This window comes from Excalfactoria chinensis, chromosome 13 (genome assembly GCF_039878825.1).
Source record: "Excalfactoria chinensis isolate bCotChi1 chromosome 13, bCotChi1.hap2, whole genome shotgun sequence".
Taxonomy (NCBI): Eukaryota; Metazoa; Chordata; class Aves; order Galliformes; family Phasianidae; genus Excalfactoria; species Excalfactoria chinensis.
The window spans coordinates 9,304,356-9,322,360 of record NC_092837.1 but is presented as its reverse complement, the minus strand read 5'-3'; the positions used below and the strand labels follow the sequence as shown (position 1 = coordinate 9,322,360).

The window sequence follows — 18,005 nt, the reverse complement described above, 5'->3', positions numbered from 1 at the left end:
CTATCTGAAGGAGGATGAATGTGTAAATGAAAAACAAGCCTCACTGAGGTGTGGTGCTACAGTTCACTATGAGGATGATTGTTTCTGTGTCTTTGTTCCTCTGATTTCAATGTGAAGGACATACAGTATGCAGGCAAGCTGTTTTATTACTTGGTGTACTGATTTGCTCTCTTCTCTTTGCCATGAATAAAGATTTATCTTCTCTAACTATCTTTAGTCAATAGTTGTTCAGAAATGTGAGCTAGTGTTTCACCTCCTACTGCGTCTGTAGTCTTGGGGTTGAATGTTATGCTTAGCAGCAGTTTTTGTTCATGCTGCAGTACTTTGTTCTGAAATTATTTCATTGAATAGCTTGCCTGTACATTAGAGAGGGTTTATAATATGCAGGAAAAGTAGAAATGCAGAGGTTTTGTATCAGAAAACAAGTGGAAACGGCCTTGAATACCCTTTGCTACTTTGCTAGTGATTTGCTTTATGTCCTGGGCTATGTTCAGTTGGAGTATTTTTAAGTTGGTAGCTGAAATACATAGTTCAGGAAAGGAGACATTAATTCAAATCCTTACACTGTATCAAGCTCATGATTTTCCTCCTTTCTAGAAGAGCATCCTAATGAGAGGCAATTTAGCAGAATTCTGACATGGGACCACTTTAGTCTCTCAAGGGAACTATTCTTGTAGTAAGAAATCAACATCCAGGTCCTAAGGTGGGTGAGTCAAATGAGGAGAGAACAGTTGACCAGAGAGCTGAGGTATAACTAGTTCTGCACTTCACAATAGAAAACCCTTGTTACTTATTTATGCAGTCTCTAACCTCAACAAATACTGAGAATCCCACTTGCAAAGTGACTCTCAATTGACAGCTGTAGAGAAGAGCATTTAGTATGTGGCAGCTTTCCCCATCTGTGGATCTTGTATACAGGGGTGCACGCCCTGTCTCTGGTAAAAGCAAATTGAAATGAAAGGAGGTTGTGTTTCCCACTGCCAGTTAGTTGAAAGGGTGTGTTAATTTCCTTTGTGTTTCTTTCAAAAGCACAATCATTAAATATTCTGATACGGTATTAGAGGGAAGCTTGAAGGTCAAGTGGAATACTTTACATTGGACAAATTATCTGTGGGGAGGTATTCCTCCTTGATATTCATTTACATTACCTTTTTTCTTTTTTTCTTTCCAGCTATTGAGCAGGTACAATCCCTAATTGTAATTGTTCTTAAAAGGATTTGTTTTATAGCAGATATGACTTTATACATCCCTCCTGTCAAAAGAAAGCTCTTGATTTCTAAGCAAGCCTCAGTGCTTATTGATTGTACAGGCATTCTGCCGGGTAGAATGATAGCTGCCTGCCTGCATCAAATATTTTGCACTTAGGCCTTTTGCTGGCTCAGGCAGTTTAGTGTAATTAATTGTAATAGCTATATTTATCTTACGTGATTTAGAGTTTACTATCTGATATCACGACATCCTTAGTGTATATATTTGAGGACTGTTTCTATTAGGATTAGCTGAATGTAATTTTAAGTGTCTTTGAGCTGACCTGGGCTGAACACTAATATTCAAACCACAGCAACTTCAGCAAAGAAAGACTCTGAGTAATGAGTTTATAATCAGTCAGCAATTGTGTTTAAGGGCTGAGTCATCTGCATTGTCATCTACAAGAATGCTGTGAATAATAAGATAATATGGGGAGAACAAGAACGGATGTAAAATGCTATGTAGCTCTAGCAAGGAAATGTCTCTATCTCTGGATATTTGATAGAATATGTTTGCCAAGAGTTAATTCTTACCGTAGTAACTACTGGCAGTGCAGTAAGCAGTAACTGAAGTAGCTGATGAAGGAGGTGGTCTGTAAGAAATTTGAATTCCTTTAGAGAAGCTTGTTATGTTTAGAAGACACTTGCTTTTACATGGGGAAAAAATGAAGCAGGAGTTAGATTTGTTCCCCACCTCAGGCATGAATCAAGGTGCTTTAAAGAAGCAAGATCTCCTTGTAGAGTTCTAAACGGTTGTGCCCAATGGTAGTGAGGTATGCTAATGGACACAGTCTAAATGCTTTTTCTGCTTGATGATAGTATTTGCTGTTTGTTAAAATACACTAATTATTTTATATAGTATCTTTTATAATCTCTTCTTTGATCCCTACATACTTCAAAAAAAACATGTTCTAGTTTAAGAATCTAAAGAGTCTGTAACATATGCAAAAATGTGTGTGGATACCTACTTAAGATGATTTCTGTGTGTTAGAGTGCACTTCACACTGCTTTATTTCATATTATTTTTGGTATTATTGAGGGGGCTGGAACTGAAGTGTGTCTTCAATGTCACTTCTAATCCAGTCCATTCTATGGTAGTACAGACTTGATTACAGACACCCCTACCCAAAAACAAACAAAAAAACAGAGAGCAGAAGATGGGTCAAATGGCATAATGTTAACTTTTGTCTTTAGTGGACTTCTACAATATACAAGTTGGACAATTGAGAAGACTGGTAACAGGATGATATTTATTATTTGAATTAAAGGCATGTTCCAGTGCTTCATGAAACAGTGGCATTTTTGGCCTTGTATTTACTGTTTGGTTGTAGCTCGTACTGTACAGAGGTCAGTCAGAAAAATTTCTGCTTCTTTTTTTCCCTACCTCTCAAAATTTAGGTCAGAGTAATTAGTATAGAATACTCATTTATTGCTATTTAAGTCCTGAGTTTAACTATCTCATCTTTTGACAAATAGGTATAATTAGTTCTTTTGCATAATTTATTAACTTTCTTATTAAGTTGTGTACAGATTAGTGAGGCACCAAGCATGCTGGTAGAAAGACTTCCAATTAGAAGGTGATAGATGGGTTTGTTGAGTTTGATAAAGTGGCTTTGTCATAGTTTCAGCTGAAACTGAAAGGAACTGTTTTTGTTTAAATCTTCTGGTATCATGAGTCTGACCTGTGTTAAGCTAAATCTTGTCATGCAATGCCACCTACCCTTCAGAACACTTAATAGTGAAATTATAGCTTTGCAAACAGAAGAAATGTAAAGATACTAATAGCTTGTGATGAGAAAATTTTGAGACTTCTTAAGAATAGTGTGAGAAAAGGCTAAAACAGAAGCAAAGGTGAGGTCTTGATCCTTGTCTCATATGGCTTCCTCACCAAATTGAAGTCTCACTTTGAAGCTGAAAAATGCCCAAATGAGTTAGTGCTCCTTGAGAATGCCAACCTCCATGCAGCCTTTGTCATGACTTTTGCTGGTTTTCTTAGTCCTCAGTGTGCTGGAGTGAAGATAGTCCTGAAGATGTGTATTATTTACAGCTGTGTAGTAGAGTTGCCATTAAATCACTGCCATTTTTGTTTAATAATAATAATAATAATAATAATAATCTGGTAGATGACAGCTTTTGAAACTTCCGTCAAGACAAAAATAGCAACTACTTGAGAGATGTCTATAGGTAGGATGTACCTAGTCTGTGTTCATAAGGGTGAGTCTGGCTACTACCAAATAATACATAAAGGAAAACCAGTGTTAAAATTAAGAGAATTTGTGGTGAAGAGTTGTAGGATTTGTTGTTTTCTTTTTTAAAAAGGTAGGAAACTTGTCCTGTGCCCTTCTGTTGAGTACTGCTTCCTCTGTACAGCTTGGCAGATAAAATAATATTGCAAACGGTAACAGAGCTCACGTGAATGCATGGTGTCAAACCATCATTTTAACTTTTGAATCGTCAATGTTGTCATCACACAAAGCTTTCTAGAGTTCATATTTCTCACCAATAGCAATCTTCTGTGATATGGGTGTTTCATAAATCAGTTGCCCTTAAATTGACCACAATTCCTCCAAATATGCCGTTGTGGTAAGCATTGCAATTCTATCAAAATAAGTTAATTTTGGCCCTAAAAATTGGGACTAATAGCTTGATTTCATTTGTACTTTTGCTGAATTTTATAATTCTGCTCCTTTCTCATATGCTTTTAGTACTTCAAGTGAGATCTTAGTCTGCTTTGCCAGTTTGAAATGAACACCTTTAACCCCTTGTCAAAAGCATCTTAATCTCAGTGGTGTGGAGCAGTTAATAGATTATAATTTCCAGTGGTAATACTTTTTTTAGAAACATGTTTTTGGAGGAAGAAGGCACAGTTGGTGGGTCAGACTGTTCATCCTGTTTTTGATTTATTAAAACCTGTCATGATTTCCAGTCGTCTTTTGTCCTGCTACTGTCTTACTGCACAGGAGTGAATCTGGCTTCCTGAGATAATTTATCTTTCTGCAATTTCACTTAGCTCTGTGTCATTCCCCTTCAAGGATTTTATTTACTTTTGAGATGTTTATATAGGAGGTAGGGCTTTTTTTTTTTTTTTTTTTTTTTTTTTTTTTTTTTTTTTCTTCCTGCTTTCATTCACATACATCTGAGAGAGGTTCTTACTGAGCTTACAAACACTGTTTTTCCTTTGACCTTAAGGATGAAAGGTTACTATTTCGGATAGTATTTCAGTACAGCTTGTTCCCCTAGGAATTTTTTTTTTAAAGAAATGAGCTTACAGTATGACTGCCAACATTAAATATCCTACTCAGAGGAGCACTTAAAAGTAAAGAACCCTTGGCTGCCACTGCTGCTTATCTCTCTTTCTCTTTCTTCAAAAGATGAGATAATAGAAGTGCTGCCCATTTGACTACCTTCAGGAAGTTAAATACCTGAGTGAGCTGAGGAACAAAAACCTCAAGTGAGTAATGAGCTGGGTGTGGAAGTACCTCGAGGTGGTTTTGATTGTGATATCCTCGAAAGCTCACCAGCACCTTTTCTCCATGCTGACACTTCATAGAAGCATCAAATGGCATGTGTAGGACTTTTCCAACTTAATACATGGAGAGAAAAGCATGTAATTAAACTTTAATCTTCCATGTGATGTGTGCTCGACACTAAATACAGATTTTGCAAGACTTTTTTTTTTTTTTTTTTTTTTTTTTTAAATCTGGAGTATGAGATGACAGTGTGGCAATAAGATATCAGTGGATGGGAGTAGTTTTTGTGAATATGGGGGCCCAGTACTGTCTCATAATTTTTATTTATAATATTTTTATAAAAGCATGTAGTTACTAATTGATAGTTAAGAAATTTTTGTCTTCATTTATACCATGCTCAGTAGAAAAACATGAACAATGCTTTTCGGTATGATGCAGATGCTGGTGTTGTTCGTGTTGTCTTACACAAGTGGTATGAGCTTTTGTTGCAACAGTTTGGGTTGTATTTTATCATTTTTCCTCTTAATTTCTAAGGGTTCTTTGATAACGTATATGCTTTCTGTTTAATACTGTTTAGTTGCCATCATAATGAGCATCCATACACTTAATTGTGCTGTTGCTGTTTTGAATTTTTTTTAAATTCATTTTTGCTTATGTAACTGAATGTGTTTGGCAAGTAGATGCATCTTGTGATGAGTCAAACCTAAAGATGATTCGGGAAAAGTAATAATAGTCACAAAAGAGACTGAGTTGAGGTTGGACATGTTTGGACTCTTAGAAGTGCTTTAGATATGCATTTAGTTACACAGTTGCATCTGGAGCCTTACATTCAGAATTTAGTCTTACTATCACAGATACCTTTGCAGCTCTGATTTCAGGGACAATGACTGTTATCAAATCTTAATACTGATGATGAAACATATATTTAGGGAAGGTCTACAGTCTGCAAAGACACCCAACATTCAGTTTTTCCATTTTGAATGGAGGAACCAAAAAGAACACCAACAGAACAAAGCCCCAAAATGAGCCAACTTCACCCATTTCTAGCAGGGGCTGCTGTTACTTCCAGAGGTGTTTGGGGTTTGTTGTGAGTATCAGAAGTCTCTAAGATGTGTGGTGTTTCAGTGATATTGGGAAATCAAATATTCTGGCTTTAAGGTGAGATTAAAAAAAAATACAACCCCAAACCAAAACTGAATATCCCTTAAATGGGGTGCCAATTACTGCAGCGTGTCTCTGTGGAATTTTTTTTTTTTCTTTCTTTTTAATTTCTGCAAGTATCTAGTTTGGTTGTTTCCCTATGTATTTATTTATTTAGTTAGATTCCAGTGCTTCAGGCCAGCCCGACATGCTCTAAATCATTAACCCTCTGCTCCAGGGAACTTACCCTTATGGCAGCATCTTTGATATTAGATTGGATCCCTTCTGGGCAAAATTTAATTGACTGGATTTCTAGGGGAGTGCTGGTTCCCTCAGTCTCTTTCTGCAGCATGAGGCCATGATTGTTTCAGCAGTTGATTTAGTAGCCAGGTTTCTTCTGTTACATGGTTGCAAAAGGAGAGCAGGCACTGAATCAGAGGGCACAGACTGTGCTTTTAAGCGTGGGTTGATGTTTCTTCATTTACAGATACGTTTGTGCTAAGCGTACTGGCTCTTCATAAGCATTCAGACCAATAAAAGCAGCATGGCATGGATGAATACAGTTTTATAGCACTTGCTTGTACGTTACAAGGAAAACTGTAATTCTCTCCATGGTAAGACATGGAAGCAACATTGCAGCAGTAAGGTCATATATCTTACCTAAAGCTTAATTCATGTAATTGGGGTTGCGATTGCTGACAGGTTAAACTTCAGTGACAGTTAGAGAAGAAATGTAGGATATTGATTGGCTTTTTATATTCACTGTGGCTGTAGAATTGCTTCACAGATGAGCAGTCTCTCTGAAGTCAATAGAGCTGCGTGTGTGAATTGATATTTGCCTATTCAGTGACTTCACTGTCAGTGAGCTCTTTCCAAAAACTTTAAGGTCTTCATTGCTAAAATACAGAGCAGTGGTGATCAGAGCAATGGTTCTGGGTATCTACATGCAACTTCCATAGCAGCTAGGGAGCTGTATGCTTTATTTGGTGTTCTGAGTATCCAAAATTGTATGTTTCCTGCTCAGTGATTCAGGGCTTCATAGAAAGTGAGGCTTAAAGCCACGTTATTCACTGTCAGTTAGATTAAGTCAGGTGTAACAAGAAGGGAAACGCCATGTTTTGTCCTCATATTCCAGGAGGCTCATTCCTCATTTGCTATGTCACCACCATTCTGTGTTGCTCAGGAGGGAGACCCCTGGATACCTGATGTGTTCAATATCAGTCTAAGTTTTCATTTTTTTTTTTTTTTTTTTTTTAAATTAATTTATTTATTTATTTTTGTACAGGAAAGCACTATTTATTTAGTTTGGTAACAGTATGGATCTAGTGTTGGAAAAGCTGGTGTACGTGAAGTATTATCTGTGCTTATTTTAACATACAAACAGTTTTATTACTTTTGCTAGAGAATATAAAAAAGGACACCAAGACATTAAGCTGGCAGAATCTTCCACAAATTTCAGGTGGCTCTTCAGTGTTTAGGTATATTCAGATATTTATAAAATACAAATACAATTAATATATCTCTAGTAATTGTTTAATGTTTCACTTAGCTGCTTTCTGTAGTCATTTGAATGTGAACTCATTGCAGAACTTCATAGTTTTGTGTTAACTTGACAGATAATGTTTTTAGTAAAGTGCTTGTGTTAATATAGGGTTTTCTGAAAGCTCTTCTTATTCGTAGGTATGTCTTCATGCTAAAAGTATTTGCTATAAAACCATTTCAGTTTATGACTTACAGTCATTAGCCAGTCCTAAAATCTAATTGTGCTGACAGCAGTGGTAAATGTATGCAGATGGAGAGAAAAGCAGGGTACTCATCCTTGGCCTCTATTACTCCATACAAATGAACTCTTGCTGCATTTGTAATGCTTGGAAACTGCTTCTTAATCCTGGTAAATCCATCAAAGGTGGAAAGGGGGTGATACAGGTACCAGAAAAATGTCTATATGAACCCTGAGCAGTTAAGACTTGATGACTGGAAACTGGCTTTGAAATTTAGGTAGTAGAGTTAAAAGACTTCTGTTATGAAATGAGTACTCAGACCGGTAACACACCTCTTGCCAAGGTTCTCTTCACTAGCATCAAAAATAGATCAACTGGATTCTGCAGTACCAGACAGTAAAGAGTGATGTTGTTTAGTTACATCCTTACAGCTACACATGTATGAAACATAACTTTACTGCTGAACGTGCATGTTTCTGAGATGACCTGCATCTCTGCACTAGTAAGAGATTTTCACCCTCTCCAATCTTTAGTTGGATTAGCATCCTTCCTTCCCTGCCTGAATCTGGGGTAGTTCCAATTCTATCTAAAAACACTTTTTATTAGAGAACAAATGGCTTTATATTTCTCAGGCAGTAATATGTACAGCCAAGTAAAATTTCAAGTTGAAAGAGTTGAGATAGAGCTGGCTGCATTGCTTGATCTCTGTCTGAATGTTACTGGCATTAGCATCACAGTGCACTGGCTCAGCAGGGAGGGAGGATGTGTAGGCAGAAGACAGGAATTACATTTGTTTTCAGTGTTTTATTAAAAAAAAAAAAAAAGAGGTGGAAACTTATTTTAGCAATTACTTTGAGCCCTTACTAGGTTTTGCTGAATGGTGCAAATGTAATGCTACAAAGCTTTTCTTGTAGCTTGAGCTCAGAGAAAGAATAATATGCAGAGAAGAGAATATGAGGCAATCTTCAGATTCCTCTGTTTAGATAGTCTGAGATATGGAGGAGCACATAAATGGAAAACAGGGTTTCTTGATTTCTTTGCCCTCTAACTCCTCAGAAAGATGAGAGCAGAATCTGATCCCACAGTATCTAACATCGTTTCATGTTCTGTCACTGTAGTCAGTGATGAGTAAGCAATGAGGTAAAGTGAATCCACAAGGGAACCTTTGCTCTGCAAAGATAACTTGAAGATAATGAAATGAAATAGCAAACAACACTAATCAGAGCAACAGTAGGGGTATTACAACAAACCAAACAAACCCCACAAAACAATTATTCAACACGTTCTTTGCAAACAATAACCTTGCTCCTACCTAAATGGAGTCTGTCTCCCTGGAAGTTGCTGCAATGTGACCTAGGCTTGATGTACGTGTAGGTTCTGTTTTTCATGCCTTTCTGCTTCCTTTCATCTTTTACATCTATTTTTCATTGACTGACTACAAACCTCCTCTTTGTGGTCTTAGCTCTGTCTTGATTAGCCTTGTCCTAGAAGAATAAAATGGGATGGATGTCATTAGGCCAAGGACAAGGGAGGTCTGGCAGGAATTACATCTCCATAACGTTTTTAAGAACTTCCTGCTACTGTATGTGCCAACACCATGATTATCTCACCAGCAGGCAGGTGAGAGAGGAATAAAACTGCTGTCTTATTTCCAAAGCCCTTCAGAGGAATCTCCTGGGACAGATGAAGTTCTTCAGTTAGCAAATATCTGACTTACTTGGGAAGCCTCAAGATCCTTTCCCCAAATAATGGAAAGACTTAGTCTATCTTTCTTACCTCCTGTCTTGTTCCAACTTATGGGAGGGAGGCAAGGCTATCTGATATATTATACCCAGTGTGAGATTAAGAAACAACGGTTCAAATGTTGGTCCGACCAGTTTATTACAAATAATAATCAACAGAGAAGATGGGGAAAGCCGCGAGTACGGAGAATTAGGGTGATGGGGAGGGGAAAGAGGGCGGTAGGAAAGGGAGGAAGAAAGCAAGAATTGCGTAAAGCGGGGATAGCACCACCTGGATGCAGCAGCGTCCCGGCACGCGGCGTTCCGTTGGTCCAAGGCAAAAACGCAGGGGGGAGCAGCAGCAGAAGGAAGAAGCAGCAGAGTGGCTGGCCACAAGCAGCAAGCCGGTGCAGTGCAGAGCACGTGCTGGAGGAAGCAGACGGGTCTCACGCGGCAGGCCCAGAAGAACCGTTGGAAGCAGCAGAGCAGCAGCGAGGGAACTGAAGCCAGATACCTCCTTGTTCTTCAGCACGCGAGCATTGTGAGGAATCTGATGGCAAAAACCTTTCTTGTTCTTCAGCGTGAGGGCATCTTCGGCATGCAGGTGTCAGATCATGAGGAATTTGATGTCAGAAACACCTCTTGTTGATGTCAGAAAACCCAACCTTATGGTTGCTGATCCCAGTCTTACCCTCCTTTTTCGTGCCTGCGTGACATTCCTGGGTGCTTGGATTCCTTGAGTCATGTGCAGCACTCCCTGAGATGGCCATCTTCCACGAGGTAAGTCCGCACAAAAGACCACTTCACAGCCATTCATCTGCAGCTTATCTCTCTCTCTTTGCGCATTGTCCATCTGTGTCCCTCAGACAAAGGATTTCTCAATCCTTGCCTAGGACTTGCCTGGACCTGTGCATCCTCAGCAAACTTTGAGGCTATAGTGTAAAAGCACGGCCTCTTACACCCCTCTAAATATAGCAAAACCTTAGAAGGTTCTTTCAGGCTATCACTGTAAGTTCAGTAAAGTTACATGTTCTGGAAGTGTCTAAGTTACATGTTTTACACTGGTATCACTTCACACTAATACTTACTCTCGTGCTCGTGCTTTCTTTTACCATCACACAGAGCAGATGTGAGATACGCAGCAAGAAAGAGTGTCACACATACTGAATCAACTGAGTTATTTAATATTTTATGAATTTAAGCCTTTTGTTCTCTCTTTTTTTTGTTTTGTTTTGTTTTCCTATTTATTTAGGAAAGCAGGAGGAGTCATGTTGCTTAATGTTTTACAGCAGCAACATCTGTTATATTTCCCCTTATTTGTTTCTGAGGATGTGGGCATATTGTGTGCAACGCTTACAGCGGCATTTAACATAAATTACAGTTGATGTGCAATTTGTATTTTTCTGCCTGTCTTTTAAAATAATTGTTAGAGATTAATTCACGTTCACCAGGATTTATTTTTTTTTTTCTTCCTGTGGAGTTATCTGCTCCCTACGTTTGCTTTCCCTCAGGTATAGAGTGAACTCAGAAGCATTTGAATCAGATGAGAAACATACCCCACTGAAAACTGGGCAGTATATGTTTGGTTACCATTTTGATTCTCTACCACTTGGGCTGTCCTTTGTGTTGTCATAATTTACCGTCTAGATTAATGGTGCATCCTTGCAAATTGCTTTCAAAGATGTGTTGCTTTCTTCTAGCATGCATGAAAATGCAACGGCTCTAAGCACCCTGTTTATCCTTTCATTAGGTGATCTCCGTGGCTGTGCTTCACCAGCTTCTTGTTTTGTGTTTTATCCTCTTCTTATCTTGTGCTACTCAGTAGCTGTTCTTGTTTTTTTTCTTATCTCTTATTATGTTGTTCATATTTCTTCTTCACTGGAAGTTGTAAAGTTTTTCCTACTTTTTCTGCTAGTTAACAGTAATTGTCTGCCATAGTAATTGTCAGTTTGGAGGCCTGTGAAGACTCTGTACTGCATATCTTATCCTGGAAAGTGTGTACTGAGAAGAACTTGGTCTCAGTACACACTTTCCAGGATAAGATATGTTCTTCCTGATGGAATTTCTTCTATCTGTAACGTCCCTTTCAACAAAGATGATAAAACATTACAGAATAAGCATTCTGCATTGCCATATTCCCGAGAATCTTCCTCTCTGATCTTTTTAAGTTGCCTTTTGTTAGCTGGCACACTGAGTTGTAGCTGTGATTCTGTCATGGTTCTGAGCACACAGCATATATTTATATGAAGTCAAATTGTCACTATGTGGTCATATTGATAGCATTTCGCAGATATGTGTATTTGTGGGCTCTTTGTTATAAGAATTATGCATCTTCATCTGCATTATGCTTTTTAGCTCTGAAACTAAAAACCGATATGGATGGAGAGGATCTTGTGTTTTAGTAAAAAACTGAGTTAGACTAATGAGGTGGTAATATTTAAGAATCTGAAATGCTTTAATGAAGAAATTATATCTGTAATTATCTGTTTCCAAGCTCTGCATGATTGCAGAATTAGTAACACACCATTGATGTGTACAGTTAAATTTTTTGCTAAGGGATGAGTAAAATCTATGCGTTCTTCTGTGACACTGGAAATGACACTGGTCAGGAGTTGTTATTGGCAAAATAGGTGCTCTAATTTTATACCCTCTTCAGGAGAGAGTTTGTGAAACTTTCACCGTTGCTATGCAGGACTGCCCTCAGCTAGCATTTATCAGTGAACTTTATAGTTCCACAATCTCTTCTGCTTGGCTGTGAAATTGGTACTTATGTGCTGTTCTGGTGTTGCTGCCACTGCTGATACCATTGCATTGGCTTTCATTGTGATATGAAGTGAGCGGGAGAATTTCTCACTTATTAAATCTCTTAAATTCAATTAGTGCCCTTTATACCATAGGAGGCCATTGCAATATCTGAAGTGGAGAAAAAAATTCTTGCAGCCCTTTCTTGTTTGTGCTGCCTAGCATTTTCCTAGAGCCCTGCTCTGAATTTCAATTCTGTTCGCTGCAAGTGTCACAAATCAGCAGTTGTTAGAATGCATTATGAAGAAATAAACATTTATCAGATTGCCTTTTGAGAAGGTGAATAACTTAGCTAGAAAAATTCCAACAACAACAAAAGCATGCTGCTGACTGACAATTTATTTTATCCCTTTGAGATGCAAGGAGTTGTTGCATGCTGAGTGAATATTGATCTGCTGTATACAGATAAATGAAATTCCACTTACAATTCTTTGGTTGCTCACTTGCCACCAATTAAAACTGAAAAGCATGGTCATGCACCAAAAATATTAATTAACTCTCTTCAGTTGTTGGTTATCTTCCGACCTGGGAGACTGCCAGCTGCTTGTTTGATTTGCTTGCGTCTGACCTTTGCACTATGCAGGGGCTCCTTTATGGCAGGTGTTATTCCCTTTCCACTGCTCTTTGTGATGATAAGTAGGGGGATGCAGTCAGGTGAAAAAAAATACTCATTTTCTTCTTCCTTTTAGGCTTTTCTGATGATTTTCTTTATTGCTGTTGGCTAACCTATAGCCACACTAACCTCCTCCAGCAACCACAGACCCACATTTAAAATATGCTTCTCTCCTGTGCGTGTGTGTGCAGTCATGTCATGAGGTAGGAAATGAAGAGAAAGACTGTAGCTATGTAAAACAAACAAACAAAAACAACATGCAAAAACACCCACATGTAAATAAGGGATTTGTTCTCTGGAGTCCTATTGGGAAAGCAACTGCTACAGACTTGGCTAATATTACAGAGTGAGGAGAAAAATGACAGAATGGAAGCTAAGCAGCATGATCAAAAGGAGCACTGAGTTTGTTGGGAAGAGTATCTGGTCAGCTTACCAGCTGAGGTGCACATCTGCTCCTTTGATGATGTTTCTAGCCATTGCTGCAGCAGAAGTTTGACAGCTTGCAAGGAAGCTGGTCAGTGAAGAATTAAGAAACTATAACAGCTGTCTTAATAGAGTCAGGTCTGTGGCTACCTGCCTTTCCTCAAGATGAGGTGATCTAAAAATAGTGGCTTAGGAGGCAAGTTAGAAAATAAATAGGGTGAGGAAACTGTATTTTGAGCAGTTTCATCTGCAAATCCGGTGTGATTCTGCTGACATCCAATTATACAAATGTAATGGAGATCATCATCTAGGCCTTGATTTGAAAATGACATTTCAGTGCTTTGGCAGCTCTAAAAATACTGACATTTCTAGTAGCTGGAGGCCATAAAAATATTGATTCAGCAACAGAATTGTTTTGTAAAGCAGTGATAGTTGGCTGGCTTCTGAACTGTTAGTATGTTGCTTCAGGCTCTACAGTATATTGCTAACAAGGAAGGAGTAGGGCCATTGAAAGCCAAACGTGTTAGAGGGGAATATTGCTGAAGGAATCAAATATGTCATATACTACTTGGTAAGTGTTGTTGCAGCTTTCAGACTATACACCCCATTGTTAGGTAACTTGGCAAAAAATCTGCACTGGTAACACCAGGTTTGTGCTGTAGCTTAAGCTAATACCAGACAGAAAAGCGGTTTCCAGATTCTTCTTCCTAAGGGGACTTATTAATTGAGCAACTGTAAGAACTATGTACTGAATGTAAAATATGAACTACACAATATTTGGAGAAATTAAAATAATAAAATATCATTGGACAGAATGAGCTTGCCTCTCAATGTCAAAATGTGCTTGGATCTGAGCCATAAAAAAAGGAAGTAGAAGCACTTATTGTTATTTACACTATGTGGGCAATGTAGTTATCTTTTCATTAGGAGAACAGTAGGGGAAAAAAAAACAAAACTTAGGAAAAATGTACTTCATTAATAGAGGCTTTTCAGAAAGAGTTTATTCAACAACCCCTGCCATGCTCCAGCAAATACTGAAATAGATCACTGCGGTACAAGAAATGTATTTGGGGAGCTGACATGCCTTAGAGTCTGAGCTGGACTGCCTCTATTAATTCTGCATATATAACCTCTAAAACAGGCAAGTTTTGCTATTGTCCTGATGTTTGAAGAAATTAGGGAGAGATAAGAGTGAGGAAGGAATCCCTTTTCTGTGCTGTAATTGTGCTGTTCTAACAAGAAATTACACATGCTATTGACATTTGGCATATGTATGATAGACTTTATTGCATTTCCTTTTCAAGTAAATATTTTGTCCTAAGCCTCTATTTTCATCTTGCTTTCTTCACCACATTTAGACTGCTTTGCTCCCATGCTCCCATCCCTCCCATATGACAGTGCATACTTCATTAGCATTCATTACCTTCTGGGGGATTGTTGTTGTGAGGTTTTGTTGTTTAATTTTTTTTTGTTTGTTTGTTTTGTAGTTTTGTTTATGGATTCCTGTGCCTATGAAGATAGTAACCATTTAATCCAAAGGGACAAGCATTTGTTGCTTCTGAGAAGGCAAGTTAGAGGTCTAGAATCTTTTTTCTTCTGCTTCAGTCCTTTCAGGAGCTGTCAGTTTTTCAGGCAAGGGAGATGTTCAGAGACATGGCAGTGAAAAATTGATAGAGTGCTTCAAACACTGCTGGAAACGTAAGACCAAGTGTAATGCTGACCAACATAGCTGTGCTGGAGCCCATTCAGTAAAGCAGTTGTCTGAATCAATAACTTGAAGGTGAATATTAACAAGTCTCTGTAAGCTGTTCATCCAAACTTGAGCGTTGATAATATCTGTAGTATGAGGAGGTTGGAGGTGAGAGAAGGGGAAGGAAGTAAACTTTGATTCATTTCCTATTCCTGTGGCAATAGCTAATCTTCCTAGTATCTGAACAACATGATTGCTCCCATACCTATAATTTAAAACTTGATGAGGCATCAAAGAAACTGCCTTGCAAGTAGAAGACAAATCAGAAGTCAAAGCCAATCGTATTACTGATCATTTCTATCCCTCCTAGAAGTTACTCATATTTTGAGGACAAGTTGCCTCTGTTGCTGCCGTTATAGTTGCATAAAAAATAAAGTTAATGGTTTTGATTAATTTCCTGTTTTAGGGGGGAGGGGGAGGAGAACAACAACAAAAAAAGAAGAAATTTTACTCTCTTTTGAAACTTATATCACACCTTCAAATAAAGGTGTTCTGAGCTGAGGTTAAGGGAATCCATCTGGGTGGCATCTGAAGCTGTAAATGACTATATTGTACTTACAAAAAATTTCTTGCTTGTACATAAGGGGGCAATTTCATGAGATTGTCTATAAAATTTTATGAAGTTATGATTATGGGATGTTCTAGAAGAATGTAATGGGCACAAATTGCAGAGAATGCAATCCATGGTGAGGGAAACTTGCATATCAAGCAGTTACAGTTACATCTCAAAATTTCATCTTGCATCTAGTTATCAGGATGAGCACCTGAACACCACGAGAAAGAGTTCAGATTATGAAATCCACTTCAACATTAACTGCAACTACAACAATGGTTTTCCTTATATATTTTTTCCTTTTTTCTTTTTCTGATTATCTTTCTAATCTTACTTTCTTTGTTATTCCTCAGGGAAAGAAACCAGTGTGAAGTCTGGAAATCATTGGGAAACAATCTTAAATTAGAAGGCCTTGATATCAAAACTCCTTCTGTCCTTGTGAGCTGATCCTTTCTACTAGGTCTCCCCTCAGCTCAGTAAGAACAAACTCTTTGTGAGACTTTGCTTCTCTTTTGTATTACAGCAGGCTTAGCTCTTGTCTGTCCGGGATGATACAGACTGTAGAGATCATAGTAGGAAAAGCTGCATTTTGGAAAGAAAAAGTTAAGGAATGACACTCCTTGACCTCCTTGCTTAGTTGATTTTCACATGATTCTTGGCCTTTCTAGTGCACTAATCTGTTGGGTGTTTTAATAGTGGAATAGGCAGTCTGCGTAAGGAAATGTTGAAAAATTATTATTTTTTCCACTTCTGTGTACCAATGAACTTATGTTTATTCAGTCCAAATCTGCTAATGTTCATATGAATATCACAGCTTGAAGTTCAGTTCTGATTATTCAATTGAGAATATTTTTTACCTTATCAGACCCTTCAGTGCAAAACATCAGAATATGGAACTCTTAGAAGGCTGGAGAGTATAGAAATCCCAAAGGCTGTGCTCTCTGTTTTGGGGTTGATTTTCATTTTGTGCTCTGAGGGCTGAGGTGAGGCTCGAGTATTATACAATCTTTGACTCTTTTGCAACTGGAATTGGAAACCCAGCATTTTTTTTCCTTATGAGAAATTTTGTTACTGAAGTTTCGATTGAAACTTTATATCAAAAGAGAAGAAAAGCTCTTTCAGAAAAATAACTGTGTTTTCCCCCAGATGCAGAGGAAGGGTTCAGAAACATACCATGAAATTGAAATTTCTCAAAGTGCCTCTTAAATCTTTGCTGCAATTACTGTAATTCACAATAATAGATCCAGTACTATTTTTAAAAGCTTTTGAAGGTTGCAAGTAGCATCCAAAAATTGTGGGTTGTGGGCAATCTATGAAACCATAGGTTTCCAGGGCTTTTATTTAAATGAGAGAATGAGAGAGAAAGATGTAATAAAAGTAGTTAAAAAACTTGAAAGTTTTCTTTGTGCTGAACTGTAACTCTGAGGCAGGAAATAAGGAAATACCTCAGCCTTCACAAAAGTGGTTTTTTATTTATTTATTTCTTTTTTTCTTTGCATTGAACAAGATTTTGCAGTTCTGGAATGAGCATCCTTTAATCCAGTAGTCTTTTTATAGAGACTGATTAAATTGGTAGCTCACTGGTCATAAATCCTAATGATGAGGAGTATATGAGGAGAGATCTACAATAGTTGGAGGAACTTGTTCTGTTTCCTCTAAATTTATATCATCTTTAGTGTTGAGTTGGGCCTGTTTCATCAAACTCATTAATTTACCTCTTGTGTCTTTTACTGTTCTACCTCCAATGTACAAGTAATATTCAGAAGGGTCATATAATAGAATCACAAAGTATCTTGAATTGTAAGACCCACAGGGATCATCTAGTCCAAATTGCTGAGCAAAGGACCACCCAAAAATCAAATCCAACGTCTAAGAGAGTATGTCAAATGACTCTTGAACTCAGGAGGCTTGGTGCCATGCCCACTGATCTGAGGAGCCGCTTCCATGCCTGGCTGCCTCTAGTGCAGGATCTTTTCCTAATAGCCAACCTGACCCTCTCCTGACTCAGCTCCCTGCTGTCCGTTCAGGTACTGAGGGGTGCAGAGAACAGATCTCAGAGCTGCTTCTGCAAGATGCAGGCTGCCTTCTCCTCTGCTCTGGGCTGAACAAACCAAGAGACCTCAGCTGCTCCTTACATGTCTTGTCCTCCAGACTCCTCCCCATCTTCACAGCCCTCCTCTGGGTGCTCTCTAATAGCTTTATGTCCTTATATTGTGGCACCCAGAACTGCACTCAAGGTGAAGTTGTACCTATGCAGACCAGGACAATCCCTTTTGACTTGCCAGCAGCTATTGATCTGATGGACCCCAGACTATGGTTGGTACTTTGGGCTGTGGGGTCACCATAGACATAGTTCAGAGAATCACCATAGACAGTTTTGCTCTTTCTCTGAAGATTACTTTTCTTGGTTTCCCTTGTTTGTCTCAGAGCTTGTCCACTCTCTGGAAACATTAGCCTCTCAGCAAGGAAAACAGAAATAAAGGCTACTTGGTACAGTTGTAGTGGCTCTTAGAATCAGAGAATCACTGTGGTTGGAAAAGATCCAGTTTAGCCTTCTGGCTTTCG

The 18,005-nt window shown here is 38.3% G+C and overlaps 1 long non-coding RNA gene across 1 annotated transcript in view; it reads left to right on the top strand.

The window, feature by feature from the left end:
* Positions 1–16,010, top strand: part of LOC140258036 (uncharacterized) — a 34,208-nt gene extending 18,198 nt beyond the window's left edge. Inside the window, exons 2-3 of the long non-coding RNA XR_011905170.1 lie at positions 14,625–14,703; positions 15,794–16,010. This is a non-coding gene — a long non-coding RNA (uncharacterized lncRNA). The remainder of the gene's footprint in view (positions 1–14,624; positions 14,704–15,793) is intronic.
* Positions 16,011–18,005: the final 1,995 nt, after the last annotated feature.